Here is a 13,063-nt window from a genome sequence, read left to right as displayed (position 1 = left end):
CCTCTCCATTGCTTCGATCTTCCGGCTCTCGTTTAGTAGTTGTTGGAAACTACGCTGCATTAGGCCTACAAATTGGGTATGGGGTGTAGAGAGATGGTGTGTTACACTCCAAGGTGTTCCCCAGGTTTCCTCTCCATTGCTTCGATCTTCCGGCTCTCGTTTAGTAGTTGTTGGAAACTACGCTGCATTGGGCCTACAAATTGGGTATGGGGTGTAGAGAGATGGTGTGTTCCACTCCAAGGTGTTCTCCAGGTTGCCTTTCCTGAGCTTCGATCTTCCGGCTCTCGTTTAGTAGTTGTTAGAAACTACGCTGCATTAGGCCTACAAATTGGGTATGGGGTGTAGAGAGATGGTGTGTTCCACTGTAGAGAGATGGTGTGTTCCACTCCAAGGTGTTCCCCAGGTTTCCTCGCCAATGCTTCGATCATCATGCTCTCGTTTAGTAGTTGTTGGAAACTACGCTGCATTAGGCCTACAAATTGGGTATGGGGTGTAGAGAGATGGTGTGTTACACTCCAAGGTGTTCCCCAGGTTTCCTCTCCATTGCTTCGATCTTCCGGCTCTCCTTTAGTAGTTGTTGGAAACTACGCTGCATTAGGCCTACAAATTGGGTATGGGGTGTAGAGAGATGGTGTGTTACACTCCAAGGTGTTCCCCAGGTTTCCTCTCCATTGCTTCGATCTTCCGGCTCTCGTTTAGTAGTTGTTGGAAACTACGCTGCATTAGGCCTACAAATTGGGTATGGGGTGTAGAGAGATGGTGTGTTACACTCCAAGGTGTTCCCCAGGTTTCCTCTCCATTGCTTCGATCTTCCGGCTCTCGTTTAGTAGTTGCTGGAAACTACGCTGCATTAGGCCTACAAATTGGGTATGGGGTGTAGAGAGATGGTGTGTTACACTCCAAGGTGTTCCCCAGGTTTCCTCTCCATTGCTTCGATCTTCCGGCTCTCGTTTAGTAGTTGTTGGAAACTACGCTGCATTAGGCCTACAAATTGGGTATAGGGTGTAGAGAGATGGTGTGTTACACTCCAAGGTGTTCCCCAGGTTTCCTCTCCATTGCTTCGATCTTCCGGCTCTCATTTAGTAGTTGTTGGAAACTACGCTGCATTAGGCCTACAAATTGGGTATGGGGTGTAGAGAGATGGTGTGTTACACTCCAAGGTGTTCCCCAGGTTTCCTCTCCATTGCTTCGATCTTCCGGCTCTCGTTTAGTAGTTGTTGGAAACTACGCTGCATTAGGCCTACAAATTGGGTATGGGGTGTAGAGAGATGGTGTGTTACACTCCAAGGTGTTCCCCAGGTTTCCTCTCCATTGCTTCGATCTTCCGGCTCTCGTTTAGTAGTTGTTGGAAACTACGCTGCATTAGGCCTACAAATTGGGTATGGGGTGTAGAGAGATGGTGTGTTCCACTGTAGAGAGATGGTGTGTTCCACTCCAAGGTGTTCCCCAGGTTTCCTCGCCAATGCTTCGATCATTATGCTCTCGTTTAGTAGTTGTTGGAAACTACGCTGCATTAGACCTACAAATTGGGTATGGGGTGTAGAGAGATGGTGTGTTCCACTCCAAGGTGTTCTCCAGGTTGCCTTTCCTGAACTTCTATCTTCAGGCTCTCATTAAATTGTGGTTAAACGGAACAACTGCATTTGGCGTACTAGTTGGTTTGGGGCCTACTATCGGTGTCTGCCGCTCCTTGCTGTTCTCCTGGTTTCCTGTCCTGAAATTCCGTTTTCAGGCGCTCGTTAAGTAGTTGTTAATGTTAGACTGCATTTGGCCTACTAGTTGGGTTGGGGCCTACTATCGGTGTCTGCCACTCCTTGCTGTTCTCCTCCACTGAACAAAGCTGTGCCGCCTGTTTACTACTGTTGCCAATTTTGAACTGCATTTCGACTACTTACTGATTTGGGCCTACTCTCTGTGTCAGCCTCTCATTCCAGTTGTCCTCCACTGCAATGCCCCCTGATTAGTCCTGTGTTACCAATTTTGAACTGCATTTAGCCCACTTTATTCTTTGAGCCTATATCTGTGTTTCCTCCTCATCCTGCCCATTGCCCAGCCAGTGATAGATGAGTCTGCTGGTACATTGACCCATAACGCAACATTTCCCGTGCACGCTACACTGCAAGATTGTGACCCTGCTGAAAGTCAGGTCCCCCTTCCCGCATACCATACCACCTTACACGGGGACAAACAGGAAGGTGCAGATGAAAGTGCAGGTTCCTTCATCAGGTGGGGGGAGGAATACTAGTTGGCGACGTCACTGGCACAGGGCCTCTCATGGTACGCAAAAGTGTTGCTGCCGGTGGGAGGCGCCCCCGCCGTGCAAACACACCGCTGTACTTTGAGGGGCCCTGTGCCAGTGCCAATGCCAACGAGTGGGCCCCCCCTGCTTGCTCAGGTTCACAGCACTTGCAAAGTTGAAATACTTACCTCTCCCTGCTCCACTGCCGTGACGTGGTCCAGATTTCCTGGGCCCACTAATTACTTGAACCAGCCCTACCCACCACAACTTTAGCCAAATGACCCCCAATTTCAAATGCCTTCCAATTATTATAAGGTAAATTACGCTTGACAAGCTTCATTAAGAAGAATGGATGGTTTTGACATTAAAATGGGCACTCTAGGTGTTTTCCTGGCCCCCACTCACTGCCGACTATGCTTCCCCATTGTCTTGCATTGGGTTTCGAGTTTCGGTCGATCCCGACTTTACGTCATAATCGGCCGATTTCACTCGACCCGACTTTTGAGATAGTCGGGTTTCGCGAAACCCGGCTCGACTCTAAAAAGGTCAAGGTCGCTCAACTCTACTGGGGACTGAATGAGACGTTGCTGGCGCAGGCTCAGTAACTAGCGGTGACATCACTGAGTCTGTGCTCGCTAACCAGAATGAACTCCTGTGACCTCAGGACCGTGGAAGAATGCAAGTGATGAGGTTATGGCAGTTCAAGCTCTGTCACAGTGACCTCATCACTTGCATTCTCCCACTGTCCTTAGGTCACATGAGTTCATGACGGCGAGCGAGCACAGACTCAGTGACCTCAGCGCTAGTTACTGAGCTTGTGCCCGCTGCATCTCATTCATTCATTCTCCCCGCTCGCCGGCCGAGCAGGGGAGAAGGGATGACAGTCAGTTTCAGCACCACACACAGGGGAACAGCATTTACAGTAGTGCTACTTCCCCTGCGGCCGTCCGTGTGGTACTGATGCATCACACGGGCGGCACACGGTTGCCACGTGTGTACTGCATGTAGTACACAGATGGACGCACGGACACTGATATCTCCAGTACCATTTTTTCCAGTACTGGAAATATCAGGATGTGTGAAACCTGCCTAACACCAACACCATACAGATTAAAGACAACTGATTTTATATAACCAGAACTTAAATGTATTTAATAAAATCATTATCAATCCTATTTATCAGTATTATAGATTTTTTCATATTCATTCCAATGTATTTGTAACCCCTCTCCGACATTAGGCGTACATTTATGCGGATGTCGGACTCCCTCCCTTTGATTTGGGCTCCGGTGGTGAGCCCATATCTTTCCTGGAACATGTCAGCTGTTTTGAACAGCTGACATGGCCCTGAATAGCCACGGGTGGAATCGTGATCCACCCGCGGCTATTAACTCATTAAATGCCGCTGTCAAACTCTGACAGCGGCACTTAACTTGTGCCTCTGGCCATCAGGCCGGAAATCTGCCCACTGGTGACCCCGTCACGTGATTGTGGGTCACCGGTGGCTTGGCATGACATGAGGTGCCATGGAGACTATTGAAGCATGCCAAAAGTTAAAAAAAAGTTTTAAAAATATAAAAAAAAATAAAAAAATATGTAAAAGTTTAAATCACCCCCCTTTCGCCCATTCAAAATAAAACAATAAAAAAAAAATTAAACATACACATATTTGGTATCGCCTCGTTCAGAATCGCCCGATCAATAAAAAAAGGATTAACCTGATTAATTTTTCTCGAGTAGCTAGAATTACCTTTTTTTCATTGCCATTACATTGCATTAAAAAACAATTATGGGCGATCAAAAGATCGTATATCACCACCAAAATGGTATCATTAAAAACATTAGCTCGGCACGCAAAAAATAAGCCATCACCCAACCCAAGATCACTGAAAATGGAGACGCTACAGATATCGGAAAATGGTGTGCTTTTTTTTAACAAAGTTTGGAAATTTTTCACCACTTAGATAAAAAAGAACCTAGACATGTTTAGTGTCTATGAACTCATAATGACCTGGAGAATCATAATGGCAGGTCTGTTTTTAGAATTTAGTGAACCTAGTAAGAAAGCAAAACAAAAAACAAGTGTGGGTTGCACTTTTTGGCAATTTCACTGCACTTGGAATTTTTTTTCCTGTTTTCAAGTACACGACATGGTAAAACCAATGGTGTTGTTCAAAAGTACAACTTGTCCCCGCAAAACAAAAGCCCTCACATGGCCATTTTGACGGAAAAATAAAAAAAGTTATGGCTCTGGGAAGAAGGTGGAGCACAAAATGAAAATGCAAAACCAAAAATATCTCTGGTCATTAAGGGGTTAGTTATGTATACTTAAAGGGAACCTGTCATCTTGTTTTCCCAATATAATTTACAGCCACCACCTTTCAGGTCTCTTGTACAACATTCTAGTAAGCTGTATGTCTCTCTCCAATCCTCTCTGCCTAGCACAAAGAGAACCTTTTATTATGCCCACATATGGCTCAATCCAGTCCAATGGGTTCTGCTGATCTTGATTTGGAGCCTTCTCTCTTCTTATGGTCGCCGTCCTCCTTTCCTGCTCCATGTGGACGAAGTGTTCTACATCATCAACAATGTCCCCCAATCGCGCTCATGCACAGGTGTACTTCGCTCTACGCTGGTGATTTATTCTATTTTTGATGGAGTAACCTGTCACCAGGTTTTAATAATATAAAGTACTGTGACAGGTTCCCCGTAAATAACTCCACCAAAAATAGAATAAATCACCTTCTCCAGTGACTTACTTTAAAAAAAAAATCAATCATCTTGAGTCATTAAATTCAAGGATAGGCATTTAACCCGTAAGACTGGCTTTTCTACTTCACTTACACTCCCATTTTAGCTACCACTACTGTCGCTAAGGATCAGAAAAAAAGTCTACGAATATTCATCACAAGTCAAAACCTTTCGCACTGACAGCAGCAAGGTATGTTCATGTACATTTTAATCTTTATGCTGTGTTTTGAGATTGTTGTTTGTCTGCTTAGTTGAAATATTAACATAAACTGTATAAAGTAAGGTAATATATCACTCATTAAGTAATACAGGGAGTTAAGAAAAGCTTTTAAACCTGGAGCATAAAATCACTAGAGGTAAAGGATATGACCATGGTGTTGTTATGTTATTGCAGGGTAAAGTCTCTAATCTTTCATGTGTCATCGTTTATTGGCTTAATCTGCCTATAAAAAGGTTACCTTGACAAATGCTGACAAAAGTTTGCATAGAAGTTGAATTTATTTATAATTGTCTAGATGTGAGTGTGAGAATCAAAGTTGTCCATTCATAGACTGTTTTCGACTTTTATAACTTTAAATCTTGCTGTTAAAGACACCAATGTATTTTTAAATAGACTAAATAAAGAACAAAGAACAAATTAATTAAGTGAGTTTTAAGCTATGTTTCAACCTTTAAGAATTGCCTTGTATACACATACTCGAGTCTTGCTAAAAACCTCATGTGAGTTAAGTTTCTGATTAACATCTTGGCATTTTAGCTAAACTGCTTTTCTTAGAATGTTATATTGTTAAATGTTGTTTGCTATATTATTATTGTTATTATTACTAGAAATGCACACAGGGTAATAGCAGTCGAGTTGGTGATAAAAATAGTAGTTAATTGCTTACTGTGTGCACACTTTTCATGAACTGAAACCATGCAGGAAGTCTATAATCTAAAAGGTCAATATTGAAAACACGCAATACAACAATTTGAAATTCCAGATGAATTTTGGAATCAAATGTTTGGAAAAAAGCAACACTGTAAAGGTGGCCATACACATCAGTAGGGGCGTACATACCGCACGTGCAGCTGGTGCAACTGCATCGGTGCCCGGAGGTGTAGGGGGCCCTTGCAGGCAGGAGCATAGTACCCATAGCAGCAGACCATGCAGCCGCTGTGGGGTCACTCATTTAAGATAACGGATGGGAGTGAGAATGGCCCGGTGTCATGCAGCATCGGGCCCCTCTCACTCCCTCCAGTAATAAGAGGATACTGGGAGAGAGCGGTGAGCGGAGTGTGAGAATTCAAAAAGGTGGCGTCTCATGTAGGGAGAGACACTGGCCAATGAACACTTTCCCCACCAGACTGATGACAGCGCTCACTGGCTGCCACCTCTGTTCTCTTGCATGGCACATCCAGATTGTGAGTGTTCACCTTTAGTCAGGGGGCCTGGGCCACACAGCAAACAGGGGACTACAGTGGAGGAAGAGCAGGACTTACTGTGTGTATTCTGCTCAATCTACTGTTCTCTTCCCAGCAGCATCTCCTCAAAGAGAAGAGGTCAGGGAGGAGGCTCACTGCACAGGACAGCACGGCCGCAGGGCACGCAAATCCTCTCTTCTGTGTCCCTATCTCCCACAGTGGTTTCTGCCACTCTCTCCAGCTGATCTCTAAACTATGCGGCCGACTTCCTCCATGTCTCATCTGAACACCTGATATTATGGATTAGTATGTGTGTGCTTGTATATTTGCATATGTGTGTATGTATGTACAGTATATGTATATGTGTGTATGTATGTGTGCATCTGTGTATGTATGTACAATATATTTATGTGTGTGTGTGTGTGTGTACGTATGTGTGTGTATCTATGTGTGTGTAGTGTGTATGCATGTACAGTATAAATCTATGTCTATGTGTGTGTATGCATGAACGGTATGTGTGTATATGTATGTACGGTATACAGCTCTGACAAAAATTAAGAGACCACTGCAAAATGCTCAATTTGTCTGATTTTTCTCTTTATAGGCATATTTTTTAGTAAAATGTAAATTGTTATTTTAGTCTACAAACTTCTGACAACATGTTTCTGAATTTCCAAGCAATAAATTTTGTATTTTTTTCTGAAAAGGAGAAATGGTCAAAACAAAACAAAAACTCCAGTGCTTTCAGACCTCAAATAATGCAAAGAAAACAAGTTCATAATCATTTAGAAACAACAATACTAATGTTTTAACTCAACAAGAGTTCAGAAATCAATATTTTGTGGAATAACCATGAGTTTTAATCACAGCTTTCATGCGTCTTGGCATGCTTTCCACCAGTCTTTCACACTGCTTCTGGTGCAAAAATGTAAGCAGTTCTTCTTTGTTTGATGGCCATCATCCTATTGATTACATTCCAGAGGTTTTCAATGGGGTTCAGGTCTAGAGATTTGGCTGCCCATGACAGGGTTTTGATGTGGTGGTCTCTTAATTTTTGCCAGAGCTGTATGTGTATGTCTATGTGTGTATGTATGTACGGTATATGTGTATGTCTATGAATGTATGCATAATTCCTATATGCCCAAAAAGGTCAGTAGTTGTTAGACACCTCAAACCAAAATACATCAACCTGGCCTATTACGGTTAGTTGCCGCTGGGCAAGAAATGATTCCAACTCACAAATACTAAACTTAAAAATAGATATTGTGATGCCACAATCACTAGCGGGTTGGGGAATACTCGCTTGGCAGCGATATAAAACACACAGCAAGACCGTATTTCCTTTAAATTGGGTTTAATGCTCCTTAAACCCCAGCGGCACAAACACAAAATAACAGCCTTCAGATCCGGAAAAACAAAGAAGAGTGTTCATAACATGGCACTGTTCCATCAGGACTGTAACCATATCGGTTGAATCCAATATTCAGGCTCGCTCTGGAGCCAGACACACACAGTCTGGAGTACCGGCTTGACAGCATTGCAAGTTTTCACCGGTTGGCATCACATGGGTCCTGACTTGCCTGGCAGGCACACATCAGTCAGTTCCAGACCCACCGAAGGACGGTAGCTTCCCCCAACCCAGATAGCCATCACAGTCTCTGCAGGCACATGTCTTTACCATGTTCTTCCCAGGAATCCAGTCCACACACAGGACCTTCCAAACAGAGAGAGAGCCTGTGGCCACACCATGGTCACATTACATATTTGTAACCACTCCCAAAGGTGGGAGGTGTGTGTGGTTAGTCAGACCCCCCAGCTCTCCAACTAACCCTGTAAGCCTCCCTTTAAAGCTACACAAATACTTGTGAGACTACAGGTCCCAGAACAGCATACTTCAGGATTACAGCGCAAACTCTCTCTGTGACACATGACGGCCATTTACAATCATGCCGGACATTGTTTCACCATCATATATATGCCTGCAACTGTCATGCATTCCCATGGCCTCAATAGTCAATATGTCTTCGTCCATATTCTGAGGAGACCATGCAGCACACCTACCTGTAACAGGGGTCACTGCATCACAATATTTATTTATAGAAAATAAAAGACAATGATAAGATAACTATTACAAAAAAACAGTGCTATGAACCTCCAAAAAAAGGAGGGAGAGCCACAGTATAATAGAAATAAAAATATGAGGGGACCAAAAGTATATGCAAACTGGTTAAAGAACCACTAAACAATGCTTGAATGCACAACAATAAATTTTGTGTTAAAAAAGTAAAACGGTGCTTTTTCTCTCCTTCTATTCCAAGCCCTGCCATGTGCCCAAAAAAAAGTCTTATTGCTGATAGTGGGGATAGGGTCAGATGGAATTTTTTTTACATGTTGATGTGTCGGATAATTGTCTGAAAATTTCATTGAGGTATTAGGCATGATACATCATTAATATAGAACTATAGCACTGCCTTTAACAGTTGGTTTGATTATACATTTGTTATTGTTTCTGAGTGAACCAATAGCCTGACTCTCAGCGACTGCAAGAGTCTTATGGCCTAAATGGTGTTGGGATAGAATTGTTTTTATCCCTAATGATTAGGTTGATACTTGCCTTGTATGGTACAAGTGCAAAGATATAAATTTTTCATGGATAGCGTAGAACCAATAGGTTTATTGAAAGCTCAGGAATAGAAGTACTATCCCATAGGAAGGATTCTTTTCAAATAATTTTTATTGATTTTATAAATTTAATAGAGGTAAAGGGAAAGGGAAAACAGGGTGGATGGGACAAAAGGAAAAGAAAAGACAGGCATACATATATATACTACTGTAGCTTACTCAAACAGAAAAAGACTGTAACTTACTCAAACAGATTAAATGTAGCTCAATATTAAACCTAATACAACTGTTGCTTCGTAATAACAAAAAAGTAAGTATGATGTATGATGTATATAAGGGCCTGCCCTGTCAGGAATCACCTACAGTGACCCTAGAACTTTGTGAGAGCAAAGTACGGTTCATTTACAAGCTACAATTGAGGAGTAAGTGGAAAACAGCTTTTCCGGGCCTTTGTATAATAAAGTTACTATTTTCAGTAAAATGTTGATTGCAGAACTATTTCACTTGGGATAAAAGTTTGATTTGGACATAGAAAGAAGTCCGGGAGAACCCATGGAGGATTTTATACCGGCACGTTACAGGAAATCAGCTCCCTCCGCTGGAGAAGAAATATTAATCAATTTAGATGCAAATTTAATTTGTAGTGTAGAGAACTGAGTCCAATTGTAAGGTATACTGGCCTTTTGAAGCTCACAAGTAGTGGATTGAAATAATTTCCGTTTATGCAAGGTTTCCTTAGACAAGGTCTTTAAAAAAGGTTAAAGGACCAAACGGAGAAGAGAGGAATGTTGGCTGTTTTGAAATACCGAGTAGTGTATTTCTGACCCAGTTGGGGTAAAAAGAGACGATAACATCAGTAGCAACATCAGACAGAAGAGTAGATGGCCTGTGAATTCTAAAGACCTTCTCAATTAAGTTTTTCCCATGGGTGTTAGGAATAAAATGAGAACCTAAGGAAGAGATGTAATCCCTTAACTGGAAAGACTGGACCGTTTTTGGAATCCCTCTGATCTTCACATGTTTTTTCCGTTTTAAGTTTTCAAGATTAGTTAGACTTTTGCTGAAGGAAGTAATATATTTTTGAATGTTTTTCAATGAATCTGAGATTGTAGTAACATAGTAACATAGTTAGTAAGGCCGAAAAAAGACATTTGTCCATCCAGTTCAGCCTATATTCCATCATAATAAATCCCCAGATCTACGTCCTTCTACAGAACCTAATTGTATGATACAATATTGTTCTGCTCCAGGAAGACATCCAGGCCTCTCTTGAACCCCTCACTGCAGCGCCAAAACATGCAAACTTGAAAACACGAAATTTAAACTGCATTACTGCACCAGAAATATGAAAAATGAGAGCTTTTAGCGCATAAAAATGGCCAATTTTATGTGTACCTCGTAGCCACTTTACGGCATCTCTCTTATACGAGGTCCTACTCTAAACCTACCTCGCTGAGAATAAACGTCTCCATCTGAATGGGTACATGTGAAACCTCTCCTTGGACTCAAATTCTCTCTCACTGTGGAGGGGTATTGGACCTACTATAATTAAAACACCTGAAGCTAGGAGGCGGGGAGTGCACGATCAGAAGGCTAGAGAATACATTTCAAAAAACCTGATCTGCACATCCAAACATAGACTGAGTGTGAACAGGTGCTGAACCCAGAGTCGCCAACTCGTATATAGTTAAATAAATAGGGCAGCACACTGCAGCGCCAAAACATGCAAACTTGAAAACACGAAATTTAAACTGCATTACTGCACTAGAAATATGAAAAAGGAGAGCTTTTAGCGCATAAAAATGGCCAATTTTATGTGTACCTCGTAGCCACTTTACGGCATCTCTCTTATACGAGGTCCTACTCTAAACCTACCTCGCTGAGAATAAACGTCTCCATCTGAATGGGTACATGTGAAACCTCTCCTTGGACTCAAATTCTCTCTCACTGTGGAGGGGTATTGGACCTACTATAATTAAAACACCTGAAGCTAGGAGGCGGGGAGTGCACGATCAGAAGGCTAGAGAATACATTTCAAAAAACCTGATCTGCACATCCAAACATAGACTGAGTGTGAACAGGTGCTGAACCCAGAGTCGCCAACTCGTATATAGTTAAATAAATAGGGCAGCACACTGCAGCGCCAAAACATGCAAACTTGAAAACACGAAATTTATACTGCATTACTGCACTAGAAATATGAAAAATGAGAGCTTTTAGCGCATAAAAATGGCCAATTTTATGTGTACCTCGTAGCCACTTTACGGCATCTCTCTTATACGAGGTCCTACTCTAAACCTACCTCGCTGAGAATAAACGTCTCCATCTGAATGGGTACATGTGAAACCTCTCCTTGGACTCAAATTCTCTTTCACTGTGGAGGGGTATTGGACCTACTATAATTAAAACACCTGAAGCTAGGAGGCGGGGAGTGCACGATCAGAAGGCTAGAGAATACATTTCAAAAAACCTGATCTGCACATCCAAACATAGACTGAGTGTGAACAGGTGCTGAACCCAGAGTCGCCAACTCGTATATAGTTAAATAAATAGGGCAGCACACTGCAGCGCCAAAACATGCAAACTTGAAAACACGAAATTTAAACTGCATTACTGCACTAGAAATATGAAAAATGAGAGCTTTTAGCGCATAAAAATGGCCAATTTTATGTGTACCTCGTAGCCACTTTACGGCATCTCTCTTATACGAGGTCCTACTCTAAACCTACCTCGCTGAGAATAAACGTCTCCATCTGAATGGGTACATGTGAAACCTCTCCTTGGACTCAAATTCTCTCTCACTGTGGAGGGGTATTGGACCTACTATAATTAAAACACCTGAAGCTAGGAGGCGGGGAGTGCACGATCAGAAGGCTAGAGAATACATTTCAAAAAACCTAATCTGCACATCCAAACATAGACTGAGCGTGAACAGGTGCTGAACCCAGAGTCGCCAACTCGTATATAGTTAAATAAATAGGGCAGCACACTGCAGCGCCAAAACATGCAAACTTGAAAACACGAAATTTAAACTGCATTACTGCACTAGAAATATGAAAAATGAGAGCTTTTAGCGCATAAAAATGGCCAATTTTATGTGTACCTCGTAGCCACTTTACGGCATCTCTCTTATACGAGGTCCTACTCTAAACCTACCTCGCTGAGAATAAACGTCTCCATCTGAATGGGTACATGTGAAACCTCTCCTTGGACTCAAATTCTCTCTCACTGTGGAGGGGTATTGGACCTACTATAATTAAAACACCTGAAGCTAGGAGGCGGGGAGTGCACGATCAGAAGGCTAGAGAATACATTTCAAAAAACCTGATCTGCACATCCAAACATAGACTGAGTGTGAACAGGTGCTGAACCCAGAGTCGCCAACTCGTATATAGTTAAATAAATAGGGCAGCACACTGCAGCGCCAAAACATGCAAACTTGAAAACACGAAATTTAAACTGCATTACTGCACTAGAAATATGAAAAATGAGATCTTTTAGCGCATAAAAATGGCCAATTTTATGTGTACCTCGTAGCCACTTTACGGCATCTCTCTTATACGAGGTCCTACTCTAAACCTACCTCGCTGAGAATAAACGTCTCCATCTGAATGGGTACATGTGAAACCTCTCCTTGGACTCAAATTCTCTTTCACTGTGGAGGGGTATTGGACCTACTATAATTAAAACACCTGAAGCTAGGAGACGGGGAGTGCACGATCAGAAGGCTAGAGAATACATTTCAAAAAACCTGAACTGCACATCCAAACATAGACTGAGTGTGAACAGGTGCTGAACCCAGAGTCGCCAACTCGTATATAGCTAAATAAATAGGGCAGCACACTGCAGCGCCAAAACATGCAAACTTGAAAACACGAAATTTAAACTGCATTACTGCACTAGAAATATGAAAAATGAGAGCTTTTAGCGCATAAAAATGGCCAATTTTATGTGTACCTCGTAGCCACTTTACGGCATCTCTCTTATACGAGGTCCTACTCTAAACCTACCTCGCTGAGAATAAACGTCTCCATCTGAATGGGTACA

At 42.4% G+C, this 13,063-nt stretch overlaps 1 protein-coding gene across 1 annotated transcript in view; it reads left to right on the top strand.

The window, feature by feature from the left end:
• The first annotated feature begins 5,119 nt into the window (after nucleotides 1-5,119).
• CARD14 (caspase recruitment domain family member 14) overlaps nucleotides 5,120-13,063 on the top strand; it is a 152,673-nt gene continuing 144,729 nt past the window's right edge. The window contains exon 1 of the mRNA XM_069752427.1: nucleotides 5,120-5,180. The gene's annotated coding sequence lies outside the window, so the exon portion shown is untranslated. The remainder of the gene's footprint in view (nucleotides 5,181-13,063) is intronic.

This window comes from Ranitomeya imitator, chromosome 2 (assembly GCF_032444005.1).
Source record: "Ranitomeya imitator isolate aRanImi1 chromosome 2, aRanImi1.pri, whole genome shotgun sequence".
Classification (NCBI taxonomy): Eukaryota; Metazoa; Chordata; class Amphibia; order Anura; family Dendrobatidae; genus Ranitomeya; species Ranitomeya imitator.
This window is presented reverse-complemented; position numbering and strand designations above follow the sequence as displayed.